General features: G+C 40.7%; 2 pseudogenes; both read right to left on the bottom strand.

Annotated features, from left to right (window-relative positions):
* Positions 1–8,431: 8,431 nt before the first annotated feature.
* Positions 8,432–8,551, bottom strand: LOC134898047 (5S ribosomal RNA; annotated as a pseudogene).
* A 4,727-nt stretch (positions 8,552–13,278) lies between these two features.
* On the bottom strand, positions 13,279–13,398 carry LOC134897432 (5S ribosomal RNA; annotated as a pseudogene).
* Positions 13,399–14,608: the final 1,210 nt, after the last annotated feature.

The following is a 14,608-nucleotide window of genomic DNA, read 5'->3' as shown; positions in this document are numbered from 1 at the left end:
GGCATACCCCGCATGTCAGAGTAAATGATCGTAGATGTGATAAATTTAGCACATCTATGATCAACTCTGAGTTACCCCCTAAATACCCAAATCAGTGTGTTTCTAATTCTCTGCTGTTCTCTGTTATCAGGCAGTTTGTCTGTAATGGGTTGCACATCGTAAATCTTTATCAGTGTATTACCAACCCCCTTGTTGAATATGTATCTCCCAGCCCCTGTGTCATCATCAGCTGGTCTACAGTTTTCAGGTAACCAGTTTACTTTGCATGTTTGCCCATAAAACACATATTGTTCACTTTTTTCAGCAAGAAACTCATAATCATTCAGTATGTGTTCACATGTAATTTTCTTAAAAGAACATTCTACCACCCCACATTCACACTTCTGCTCAGATTCAATGTTGTCCTTATCTGTAGTGTAAATGTGCATAGGCATTTCTGTCTGGCAACTTTGTATCACAGTTTGGGCTGTGTCTGGCATATTTTGCATGGAGAAGCAATTCTCTCCCACTTCTGTGTTGTGTTAATCAAGCCCCCCTTTCACATATGCAGTTTGTGAAATCTTGTGGGTGTCAGTACCAGCCCCTCCTAACTTTGAACAGCCCCCCTTGATTTCATTACTATCTGGGCTGAAACTATGTGAGAGTGCTAAAACTTCACCCTATTGTCTGTGATTTTCAACATCCTTTGAAACATCTGCAGGTTCAACTACATTTTTATAATCTACTGTGGTTTGTATACAGTTAGCGCAAACAAACTGATTAGGCGTCCCATCATCAAATTGTCTATTCTCTTGTGTGGAATTGCAAGTAGTGTGTCTGACAGTGTGAAGCTGCCCTGTTACATCTTCCTCATATTCTACCTCAGAATAACTGTCTAACTGTTCCCAGTTTTGTGAGGTAATCAATGTACGTATCTGCACAGAATAATGTTTGGGCCTTTTATCCAGCTGTGTCTTACAGTTCACTCTTTCTACAACATAATTTTTGAACTGTCTGCAGTTCACTTGTACACTGTTCCTGTGACCATACACAGGTTTTCAGGACACCATTTTGCTCTCTTAGTGCGTCTCGCTCTATCTGCACTTCCTGTAAGACGAGCTCACAGACAGCCTGTGCATTGAGTTTCAGAATTGCGGTCGCGGTTCAATACTCATTTTCCCCAAAAATACTTAAATCAACATTCTGTAAATCTTCTAAAGGAGTTACAGTTCTGATTGGTTGCATATATTTAGCGGCAGTCTCCATAATGTCAGAACAGGGTCCTGATCTATTTAGACATGATGGAACACTTGCCACCTTCTTCTTACTGAAAAACCTTTTAAACATTTGTCTTACACAAAATATAGCACTTTCTGGGTTCCCAAATGGGGACTCCTGGCTGGCTCACCAAATGTTATAGGTGGGTTAAGTTTGAGGAGACCCTGGTGGGTGGATTCCCAGAAAAGTACTTTGTACAATATTTGGTGATAAAAAACACATAAAAGCATGAGATTGATAATAATGAAACTTATATTTTTGTATCACTCCTGACAGTGCCCAGCACTTTGCTGGGTTTTAGATATTTTTCACAGGGACACAGGGCACTGCAGGCCATGGTTAGTGTGGTGGTGATTCTATTGTTTTGTGGGCACCCAAATGTAATGGGCACTTCAAATTTTCCACCTCATAGGCACACATTCCACTTGGAGTTGGGAATGAAATGTTGGCGGTCGAGATGCCAATGTTCAGGATCCCAACATATTCTTACCCTCCCCCAGTTGCCCCCTAACCCTCCCTTTCAGCAGCCGAAACCTAACCCTCCCCCATCCCCCCCCTTTGCAGCCTAATCCTAACCCTCCTCATGGTGTCTAAACTTAACCCTCCCTCCCCATAGCCTAAACCTAACACTCCTCAACCTAACCCTAAATACTGCCACATGGAGCTTATCACTCCAGTGGCATGGAAGTCACTCGTTTAGGATCTGTGGAATTTAACTCTTTATATATTCAGTGAACATTTGCATATAAGGAGCACGCATACCTGCAGTAATCCAAAATTGGGTGCACGACATGAAAGTTTTTTTTTTACCTCGCTAAACCTCACTGCCAATTTAATCCCCCAGTGTGTTTAGGAAACAGTGAAAACTTTGTGAAATCAGAGTTTTCACCAAACTTAAAACTGCACTTAAATATGCAGAGAACATAAATACTGTATCAGCCTAAACCATAGGAGTGGAGAACAACTGAAGCAGTTTAAAGTAGAGAGAAGTGATATTTCCTCAAAAACAAACAAACTTGGGGGATACTTAAAAATACATAATATAAGTTAAGAATGAAAATAAAATTAAAAAAATAAATTCAAACCAAACTCACACCCCTCCGGGTTGGTGAGTTCTAGCATGACCAAAAGACAACAATGGATGCTCAAGCATTCTTTTCATGACTGTTGAATTGAATTGCAAATCCCATGTTAAAAATAGGCAAACTTTAGATGCCCAGATGCAGACTTTAGACACCCAAAAACATGACAATTGCGACTGTTCATTTGGGTGTCTAAAAAAACATGTTTAGACAGGAAAATATAGACGTCTAAATGACTTCAAACAGTTGAATTCCTTAACATGCTTCACCTCCTTTTGTCAATGTTTTGATTTGACCATCGATTCCTGTCCACCACACATAGCTTCTAACGAGAATCTTAATTTTTAATGCGCCTAGGTGACCCTCATGTAAATTTTCCAAAACTCTGTTTCACAGTTTAGGTGGTATTACCACTCTGGACCCACACAATAGATTACCTTGACAGACAGAAAGCTGATTTCTCCTGGCCAAAAACCCATAATATTGAGCATTGCCATGTTTAGGCAAACCTTTGAGAGTTAAGTCCATTACTTTTGATAGCACCCTGTGTTTCCTTGTTTCCCGATTGATCATGTCATTGGTAATAGGTAGCTGTTCCATAAACATATTATGATACACTTCAAGGGGGTCTCCACCATTGTTCTCCTCACTTTTTGGCAATTGAGAATGTGATATGTGAATCTGCGTTGCCATGTAGCTTTGTTCCTTTAAACTCAATGTTGTGTGTGTGTGCACCCAGGAATAATGACCAACATTGAAAACGAGCAGCAGTCATGGCTGAGACTCCCTTGTTGGGTTTAAATATCAATACCAATGGTTGATGATCTGTAATTAATGTAAACAAATATTGATTACATTTTTTTTACTCCCCATACTAAACTTAAGGCCTCTGGAGCAATTTGAGCATAATTCTTCTCTGCTATTAGTGTTGGGGTGGAAGATAGTCCAAACACAAGATGGTTATATTGTAATAAGCCTTTGTGAGTGTTGATGGTTAGATATTTCTTAGATGCCTTCTCAATTTCCATTTCTAAGTACGCTTGAACTAGGTCAATTTTGGAGAAGTGGTCACCCACTGAGATCTGAAAATATGTCCTCTATTTTAGGCAAAGGATACTGTACAGTCTGTAGTGCTGGATTTATTGTCATTTTGAAATCCCCACAAATGCGGATACTTCCTGTTTTGTCTTTCTTTACTATTGGAACTATAGGTGTAGCCCATTGATTCCATTCCATTGGGGAGAGTATACCAGAGTCTTCCAGTTTCCATAGTTCTACCCCAACTGCTGGTCGGATAGCATATGGTATTCTATGTGCTTTACAAAACTTAAAAAATGTGAAAAACATTTTGGAAAGTGGATCTAACTCTATAATGGCCTTAATACCCTTTAACATGCCTATCCCAAGTTGGAAAATGGGTTGAGCAGCAGCTAACAATTTCAAAAGTATCTTAGTAGCTGCGTTATTTTTGGATACATTAAATGCGGTAGACTGTAGCATGTGAATGGAATGCCAATCAAGTTGAATTTTCCTTACCTATTCGCAACCCAATAATGCTGATCCACCCTGTGAAAGTATGTATTTCACAAAAACTTTTATTTTTCCCAATGAGAACATCGGTTCACCTGTATATGTGTAGAGTGCTATGGATGTTTTCTTTAAAGGAATCACAGCAAACAGGCATAAGTAATCACTTGCATTTAGCACTGACAGAGCATAGCCTGTGTCTAATTCCATTTTTAAGTCAATACCTGCTATTTCCAAAGTGACCTAAATCACTTGACTCTCTTTTGTCCTCATAGAGTGCACCTCTAGGCTGCATAACCCCTTTTCTGTACCGGTACAATCAGTGATTCCGACTTGATCGTAGCTGTGCTAAATTTAGCACAGCTACGATCAGGAACATAGACATGTGGGGGGACGCCCAGCACAGGGCCAGTCCGCCCCGCATGTCAGTCCCTGCCCCGTTGCAAAAGTGCAAAAGCATCGCACAGCGGCGATGCTTTTGCACTTTAGGAGTAGCTCCCGGCCAGCGCAGCTGTTGCTTGCTGGCCGAGAGCTACTTGTCGCTACCCGGCTCGCAGCAGTTGCGTGTGATGTCACACAGCTGCTGCTGTGGCCAGCCCCACCACAGTCTGCCAACGCCTGTGTTGGCCGGACCACGCCCACAAAACGGTGGCCAAATGCTGCCGTGCCACCCCCTCCTGCCCAGCGACTGCCTCTGCCTGTCAGTCAGGCAGAGGTGATCACTAGGCAACGACATACATCAGCTGTCAGCCATACACCAGCGCATGAGCAGTTCTGACATGAGCACTGCGAAGAACTGCAGCGAGCGATCAGGTCAGAATGACCCCCATTGTCGGCTACCTTATGCACCTAAGATGTTGTATATTTTGTAACCCTATTTAAGTTTTATTCTTTAGGTGCCTCCACCCAAGTTGTTGGTTTATATAGATAATCTATATGTTACAGGATGAACTTGGGAATCTCCCTTCCCCTTATTCAACAACACTTAATTAACATAAGACCAACACGGTAAATGTTATCACTAGGATTTACTTTCCTTGTACTTCAGTTAACCACATTTGTTTAAACAATAGTGTACCCATGTGTATATATATAAATACAACCAAATTTTTAGTACAGTACATATATCACCAATAAAAACAAACAATGCCGAAACTAAGCAATTTCAACCTGGTTGTATGTTTACCTTTATATAATGCCTAGGCCTAGGAATAAGCTTCCCGTGAATTTGGGGAAACCCTGGTACCAGTAACTATTCTTAGTAATAACCAAATGTACATTCAATATAGCTTCAACCCCCTTTCAACAATCTTATATATTATATATACCATATACTAACTTTATAATGTGTTAAGTTATGCTAATATATATATATATATATATATATATATGGAATATTTGCAAAGTATATGTCTTCAGTTTGTCACATTGTCCACTGAAAGTACTCTTAATAAAATACTCCTAGTTTGCTGAAAATAATCCTCTTTAGTATGGATAAATAATCCAATTGGTTATACTAATGAAGCAATCCAATCCATGGATGAAAAGGGGTTAATAGTTAATAATTGTATCCACAGAGACAATAACAAAAATGTATCCACTCTGACTGATGGTATTGAAAAAACTGAGCTGGGTTGTTATTTGTTTTTTCCAAATCTGTAATTGTATCCACTTCATAAACATAACAACCATCAGTTAGTGTACTTGCATCCTCTCTGTCTGCTCAGCTTCCCATTAGTGAGATGAGTTGTTACAAAGTTGCTTGTACTCCATTAACTGGGGAATAAATCCCTGACTGTTCAAAGAGTCTGTGGTAAATGCATTTAACTATAAATCCGCTATTTATCAGTAATGCTTCCAATGAAGATCCATATATATATATATATATAAGTTTATATTATCCACAGCTAATATAGGTTAACTACTGCCTATATTACTTTCTCTGTAGGTAATGCTGATGAGGATCATATAACTCGGGTCTTAAATGTGTATTTTCTTCAGCTGTTTATATAAGAGAATACTGTTCATATACTGCTGGGTCACTGGGTAAGTAGCTGTTATATAGTATGTGTATACAGTCAATAGTTAATGGTTACCAGTGCCGGCTCTCCTATAGATAAATATGCAGAGTGTAAAATCTTTAACTCTCCTTGTATATTCCCTACAAGATAGTTATGTTCAACACTGATATGAATGTGTTAGGTGCATTTACAATCACAGACCTCAGATGTCTTTAGTAACGGCATCCAGCCAATAACCAGTATAGGATACTGTTCAGCCACTCCCCTCTGCTCACGGATTGGCTACCTCTGAATTCTATGAGCTGGAGAGGCTTCCATCTGTCACTGGGGCTCTGCGTGTTCCTGATCTAGCGAGTCAGCGCGCTGTCATTCAGGGGCACCTGGCAGGGAGCTGACTGGCTTCTTCAATGCTGCAGCGCTGGAGGGGGCGGTGTCACACCCCCAGGACACACCAGTCACAGTCCGCTGCTCCTCCTTAATGCTGCCATCATTTCTCCTCCTCCGATCGTCGCCAGCCTGCCGGAAGTTCTTCTCGATGTGGCCACACGCAGAGAGCCAGTCTTCAGTGCGCTTCCACCAGCAGTCGCCGCTCCCTTTCTCCCTGTGCCAGCCGATTGTTTACAGCAGTGCTCGGAGGCGCAGGAGAAGGGGAAATGGCTCCCGTGGCTGCGCACTCGAATTCCCCCTCAGTAACGGCTGGCTCTTCTATTTATACCCCAGTAAACGGGTCGCGGGGACATTGTCCTTCCCGCCAAAGTAGCGTGCGGCACCTGTCTCTAAATGTGCCCAGTGTCATTCCAGGTAAGTTTCCTCCAATCAGACAACAGTATCTTTCAATCCAGGGCTGTGGCAAGAAAAGGGTCTCTCACATGTTCCTATTAGGGTGTTTTATAAATAAAGCCCTCTACTACATTAACAGGGGGCATTATACATTACCTGCAATATATATATATATATATATATATATACACGACCACTGGTGTCTAAAAATGATAAAAAAACTCACACTATGGCCCTCATTCCGAGTTGATCGGTCGCAATGCGAATGTAGCAGAGTTACACACGCTAAGCCGCCGCCTACTGGGAGTGTATCTTAGCTTCTTAAAAGTGCGACCGAAGTAATCACAATATTGCGATCACAAACCTCGTAGCAGTTTTGGAGTAGCTTCAGACTTACTCTGCCTGTGCGATCAGTTCAGTGCTTGTCGTTCCTGGTTGACGTCACAAACACACCCAGCGTTCGCCCAGGCACTCCCACCGTTTCTCCGGCCACTCCTGCGTTTTTTCCGGAAACGGTAGCGTTTTCAGCCACACGCCCCTGAAACGCCGTGTTTCCGCCCAGTAACACCCATTTCCTGTCAATCACATTACGATCGCCGGAGCGATGAAAAAGCCGTGAGTAAAATTACTTTCTACATAGCAAAGTTACTTGGCGCAGTCGCAGTGCGAACATTGCGCATGCGTACTAAGCGGATTTTCATTGCGATGCGATGAAAAATACCGAGCGAACAACTCGGAATGAGGGCCTATAGGTGAATAAGTAAAATATAAAATACAGTTTATTCTCGTACAAATTTAAAACAACAAATCTTTTTCTAAAAAATGGGATAAAATGTATACACACATATATAATACCAGTTAAAATGTATAAATAATAAAAATTTTCTTAACTTGGTATGCAGTCACTGCCAGGTTGCCCAACGCGTTTCGTCATTCAGACTTCATCAAGGGGTGTTGGCAGAGTGGGACCAGGCTTCTATTTATACCAGTACTACTCTAATGTCAATTATGACATCACTTCCTGTTGTTACCACATGGTGTTGTATAACAGACTAGAACCTAATAGTTTAAATCAATGAATAACATGATTGGATAGTGTATGAATGTAATAAGTTCACTATATGCATAGAAAACAGGTTTGGAGCATGAAAAGCCGAAAAAGCATCTCAAATAGATGTGCTGATGTGACTTCCGCCCCACTTCCGGTTTCTTGGCGTCGCGTCACTTCCGGAAATGGGGCCGCGCGTGCGCCCGCGGTTTCCACTAGTTCAGTTGTTCCTAGAGGACTCGGTTGTTTATTCAGATTGCTCCAGTGGCGGCCATCTTTGTGTGGGTTTTTTCTTAGTCTCTTTATGTGGCGGCCATACTATTGGAGATCAACATTGTGGACATTTATATCCGTCCTCCGTGGTGCTCAACATATGGAATGAGATAATAAATAAAGAAAATAGATCAATGAATGTAGAAAACGATCTAATAACAGTTATTAAGAGTACAGTGGTCTATATTAAAGTGATTAAGCTATCATAAAACATAGGGAAATACATTCTGCAAAATACTAGATGTGTTTGGTAAAGGGGTGGTATTAGTAAAGTGCAGATTCAGTAAATGTGAAGTGCTTGGTGCAGGTTTATAATGATAAGGTGCATATTTGGAATATTAAGGTGCATATTGGTATATTAAAGTGCATATTGGGATATTGGGATTTGTTTAATCAGGATGGTAATAATTACATGCTCATGTAGGCTCTTTTGAGAAATAGTTTGGTAACAGTACCTGATCTTCCCAGGTGGTCTCCCTGTTCTTGTACTGATCAGGCCCGACACTGCTTCGCTTCCAAGATCGGGCGAGATTGGGCATGTCCAGTGTGGTTTGACTGTAAAAATCACTTACCATTCATGTGTCAATATTATAATAAAACGTAATATTGTGACCGACCTAGGACGGATAGTGATATCAATTCATATAGTGATATGGGGGGGGGGGGGAAATTGGGGGGGGGGTGAAAAGTGGGGTGGGGGGTAGTGATGGGGTACGTGGAGAGGGGTTGTGGGGGGAGTTGTGGGGGGGGGGGTTGGGGTGAGCGGGGGGGTTTAGGGGTGAGCGGGGGGAGGGGGAATGCAGTTGGTTGGGATCCGACCGTAGGATCCTGATGGCAGGAACGAATTCACAGGAACAGAGCAATTTCATAGTAATCGTTGAATCCCTTCGGGTGAAGTGTCTGCAGTTGGAATATCCAATACATTTCTCTGCGTGAGAGTTTGTTGGCCAGGTCACCACCCCTCTCTCCCAGCTTCACAAGTTCGATTGCTTTAAAAGTCAGTGCTTCTGGGTTGGAGTTGTGTGCTGTGTTGAAATGTCTGGATACTGCATGAGTTTCTATTTTGTTCTTCATATTGCGGACGTGTTCTTGGATTCTTATTTTGAGCGGTCTCTTTGTTTTTCCCACATATTGCTTTCCGCACCCACATTCTAATAAATAAATCACCGATTGGGTGTTGTAGTTTATGAAATCTTTGATTTTGTGAACTTCCCTTTTTTCTGTGTCCGTAAAGGTCTTCCTCACTGGGTGTAGATACCTACAGATGTTACATCGGCCACACTTGAAGGATCCAGTGCATCTTGGCATTCGTGATTCTTCTTTGGAGTCCTTACGTAACATACTGGGGGCTAGTGCATCTTTAAGATTTTGTGATTTCCTGAAGATGATCTCAGGGCGAGGAGGCAGGATTTCTTTAAGGACTGGGTCCATTAATAGGATACCCCAGTGGTTCTTAAGTGAGTCTCTGATGGTTTTTTCGTGACGGTTATATGTAGTGATAAATGAAACAGAGTCTTTTTTGGTTTCTTTGGTCTTGTATTCTAGCAATGTTGATCTTTCTAGTGCTTTTGCTTTGGTGGCTGCTTCTTCCAAGATGTTGGTTGGATAGTCTTTATCCTTGAATCTGTTTTTGTACTTCTCAATTTGGGCTTCACATTCTTCCTGATTGCTGCAGTTTCTCTTTATTCTGTTGAATTGGGAGAAGGGGATGTTATTTTTCCATTTCTTTAGATGATTACTTTTATAGTGCAGGTAGCTGTTTGTATCAACTTGTTTGATGAAGTTCTTAGTCTCGACTTTACCATCCTTCCCCATTAAAACCAGATCGAGAAATTCAATAGACTCTTGGTTGATCTTAGATGTAAAAACGAGATTCATATCATTGTTGCTCAGATATTCAAGGAATTCATAAAAACTTTCTTCTGTGCCATCCCAGATGATTAAAATGTCATCTATGTAACGACGGTAAAAGATTAGGTGTTTCTTAAAATCATGGTTACCATAGATAAAATTCTTCTCCCAACTGCCCATAAAAAGGTTTGCGAAACTTGGTGCAAAAATTGTACCCATAGCGGTCCCACATCGTTGTAGATAAAAATCATCTAAAAATTTAAAATAATTGTGCTGAAGAATAAAAAAACATGACATCGCAAATAAAATCTTTATGGATAGCTGTTAATGTGGTATCATTCTCCATGAATTCTCTGCATGCTGTTACACCTTTTTTGTGGTCTATACAAGTGTATAATGATTGAACGTCTATTGTAGCCCACTTGAAGGTGTCTTTCCACTCGAAATCTTTTAGGGAGTTCAATACGGCAGTGGTGTCCTTTAAATATGATGGTAACTCTTTGACGTAGGATTTTAAGAAGACGTCTACATATTCTGATAAATTTGATGTGAGTGAATCAATACCCGCCACGATGGGTCTTCCGGGCGGGTTTACCAGATCTTTATGGATTTTAGGCAAGAAATAGAAGATAGGGGTAATGGGGTCTGATTTAATAAAAAATTGGAATTCTCCCTTTGTAAGAATGTCAGTACGTAAACCACATACTGAAAGTGTTCTCAGTTCTTCGATAAAAACATCTTTGGGGTCATTGGACAATTTCATGTAAGAAGTGTCATCTCCCAGTAGTCTCTGAGCTTCATTAATGAATTTTTCACGGTCCATGATGACCAGACCCCCCCCTTTATCAGCTTGTTTTATAATGATTCCTTGATTTTTCTGTAGCTTTTTTAGTGCCTCTTTTTCTCGATTCGTTATGTTCTTCTCCTTAATTTTTTCTAGGTCGGTTTCACATAGGTCCTTTTTTACCATTTCATAAAAAATATTAATATTGCTCCCTTTCGACTCCAAAGGATAAAACTTGGAAGTTGGTTTTAAGCCTGATTTTGATTGGTTTTCATAGTTACTGATAATAGCATCATCTTTCCTTAGAAAGTGTCTTTTCAGTGTTAATTTTCTAATGAATTTGTTTAGATCAATGAAGGTCTCAAATTTATTGAGACCACCTGTGGGTGCGAATGTGAGACCTTTGTTGAGTAATGATGTTTCTGGTTTTGACAATGCGTGTTTTGAGAGGTTGAAGATTCCTTTTTCCTTTATATCCGTCGTTACAGTGCTCTTTTCTTGTTCTCTCTCCCTCCTACTGCCCCATTTTCCTCTTCCTCTGTATACCTTCTTTTCAGCGGTGATGCAAGGCGGATATCCTCTTTCAGGGAATTTCTTGTGGCTTCTTTCGGTCTTGTTCCTGTTCTCTGGGCTAAAAAAGTCTGGTCACTATTAGAGTTGAATCTTTGTAGTGCTGTGAATCTGTACTGCATCCTTATGGTTGGAGACGGTGTATTTCCTTCTAAATTCCGTGAGGGTTTTCTTTTCACTGGTACGGTTTTCCAATACTGTCTGTCTGTTCGGTTTATTTGCTGATTCATGGTTCCAAACCTACTCCAATTGTTTATTTTTCCTTGTTCGTAGTCTGTTTTGTCCCTTAGAAATTTTTTCTCTTTATTCTTAGTGACTTCTTCTTCAATATGTTCCATTTTCCTATGAAGAACTTTTTCATTAATTTTAAAGTCCTCTTTATCTTTGAAAGGTTCCAGTTCTCTTTCTTTACACTGGATACTCTTTTCTAATTTCAAGAGGGAGTTCTTCTTTTCCTCAATCAGAAGTTTCATGAGGTCAATGGAACAGTTGTGTAGTGTTTTATCCCATTTTTCTAAAAAGGCTGTATCAAGATTGCCGAATGTGGGTTGTTTTAGGAGTCTAAGCCCCCTGGGAATTCTATTAACCAATATATAATGTTCCAGACCCTTAATGTCCCACCATGTTTTCACTTCTTTGGTGAGGAGTCTTTCTATACCCCAAAATAATTCATCTAAATCACATGGTGGTGAGGGTTCATTGGATTGCTGTTTCTCATTAAATATTTTTTTGCACCAATTTTGTCTTTTGGTTGCTCTATCTGAATTCCTCCACATTTTTCTAGAAACGTTGTGATGCACCAGGCAGCAATAAAAATAATTGCCAAAGAATTAGAAATAGAAAGGAATTATTGCGCCACTTGTGTTCACCAACGTTTATATATCCTGAATGTGAAATGTACCATACAAATGAATCTGACACTCCCTACAAGTTTAAAAGGGCGTCTGCTTACCCCCAGACAGGGATGGCGGTTCCCTGGAGCATAAAATTAAATACACAAATGGGGGGGGGGGGTTAGCGACCACTGGTGTCTAAAAATGATAAAAAAAACTCACACTATAGGTGAATAAGTAAAACATAAAATACAGTTTATTCACGTACAAATTTAAAACAACAAATCTTTTTCTAAAAAATGGGATAAAATGTATACACACATATATAATACCAGTTAAAATGTATAAATAATAAAAAATTTCTTAACTTGGTATGCAGTCACTGCCAGGTTGCCCAACGCGTTTCGTCATTCAGACTTCATCAAGGGGTGTTGGCAGAGTGGGACCAGGCTTCTATTTATACCAGTACTACTCTAATGTCAATTATGACATCACTTCCTGTTGTTACCACATGGTGTTGTATAACAGACTAGAACCTAATAGTTTAAATCAATGAATAACATGATTGGATAGTGTATAAATGTAATAAGTTCACTATATGCATAGAAAACAGGTTTAAAGCATGAAAAGCCGAAAAAGCATCTCAAATAGATGCGCCGATGTTACTTCCGCCCCACTTCCGGTTTCTTGGCGGCGCGTCACTTCCGCCCCACTTCCGGAAACAGGACCGCGCATGCGCCCGCGGTTTCCACTAGTTCAGTTGTTCCTAGAGGACTCGGTTGTTTATTCAGATTGCTCCAGCGGTGGCCATCTTTGTGTGGGTTTTTTCTTAGTCTCTTTATGTGGCGGCCATACTATTGGAGATCAACATTGTGGACATTTATATCCGTCCTCCGTGGTGCTCAACATATGGAATGAGATAATAAATAAAAAAAATAGATCAATGAATGTAGAAAACGATCTAATAACAGTTATTAACAGTACAGTGGTCTATATTAAAGTGATTAAGCTATCATAAAACATAGGGAAATACATTCTGCAAAATACTAGATGTGTTTGGTAAAGGGGTGGTATTAGTAAAGTGCAGATTCAGTAAATGTGAAGTGCTTGGTGCAGGTTTATAATGATAAGGTGCATATTTGGAATATTAAGGTGCATATTGGTATATTAAAGTGCATATTGGGATATTGGGATTTGTTTAATCAGGATGGTAATAATGACATGCTCATGTAGGCTCTTTTGAGAAATAGTTTGGTAACAGTACCTGATCTTCCCAGGTGGTCTCCCTGTTCTGGTACTGATCAGGCCCGACACTGCTTCGCTTCCAAGATCGGGCGAGATTGGGCATGTCCAGTGCGGTGTGACTGTAAAAATCACTTACCATACATGTGTCAATATTATAATAAAACTTAATATTGTGACCGACCTAGGACGGATAGTGATATCAATTCATATAGTGATATGGGGGGGGGTAGGGAAATTGGGGGGGGAGGGGAGGTGAAAAGTGGGGTTGGGGGTAGTGATGGGGTACGTGGAGAGGGGTTGTGGGGGGAGTTGTGGGGGGGGTTGGGGTGAGCGGGGGGGGGTTTAGGGGTGAGCGGTGGGAGGGGGAATGCAGTTGGTTGGGATCCGACCGTAGGATCCTGATGGCAGGAGCGAATTCACAGGAACGGAGCAATTTCATAGTAATCGTTGAATCCCTTCGGGTGAAGTGTCTGCAGTTGGAATATCCAATACATTTCTCTGCGTGAGAGTTTGTTGGCCAGGTCACCACCCCTCTCTCCCAGCTTCACAAGTTCGATTGCTTTAAAAGTCAGTGCTTCTGGGTTGGAGTTGTGCGCTGTGTTGAAATGTCTGGATACTGCATGAGTTTCTATTTTGTTCTTTATATTGCGGACGTGTTCTTGGATTCTTATTTTGAGCGGTCTCTTTGTTTTTCCCACATATTGCTTTCCGCACCCACATTCTAATAAATAAATCACCGATTGGGTGTTGCAGTTTATGAAATCTTTGATTTTGTGAACTTCCCTTTTTTCTGTGTCCGTAAAGGTCTTCCTCACTGGGTGTAGATACCTACAGATGTTACATCGGCCACACTTGAAGGATCCAGTGCATCTTGGCATTCGTGATTCTTCTTTGGAGTCCTTACGTAACATACTGGGGGCTAGTGCATCTTTAAGATTTTGTAATTTCCTGAAGATGATCTCAGGGCGAGGAGGCAGGATTTCTTTAAGGACTGGGTCCATTAATAGGATACCCCAGTGGTTCTTAAGTGAGTCTCTGATGGTTTTTTCGTGACGGTTATATGTAGTGATAAATAAAACAGAGTCTTTTTTGGTTTCTTTGGTCTTATATTCTAGCAATGTTGATCTTTCTAGTGCTTTTGCTTTGGTGGCTGCTTCTTCAAAGATGTTGGTTGGATAGTCTTTATCCTTGAATCTGTTTTTGTACTTCTCAATTTGGGCTTCACATTCTTCCTGATTGCTGCAGTTTCTCTTTATTCTGTTAAATTGGGAGAAGGGGATGTTATTTTTCCATTTCTTTAGATGATTACTTTATAGTGCAGGTAGCTGTTTTTATCA

The sequence above is a fragment of the Pseudophryne corroboree genome, chromosome 3 (genome assembly GCF_028390025.1).
Source record: "Pseudophryne corroboree isolate aPseCor3 chromosome 3, aPseCor3.hap2, whole genome shotgun sequence".
NCBI lineage: Eukaryota > Metazoa > Chordata > Amphibia > Anura > Myobatrachidae > Pseudophryne > Pseudophryne corroboree.
The sequence above is the reverse complement of the archived record's forward strand: the minus strand, read 5'-3'. Positions and strand labels throughout refer to the sequence as shown.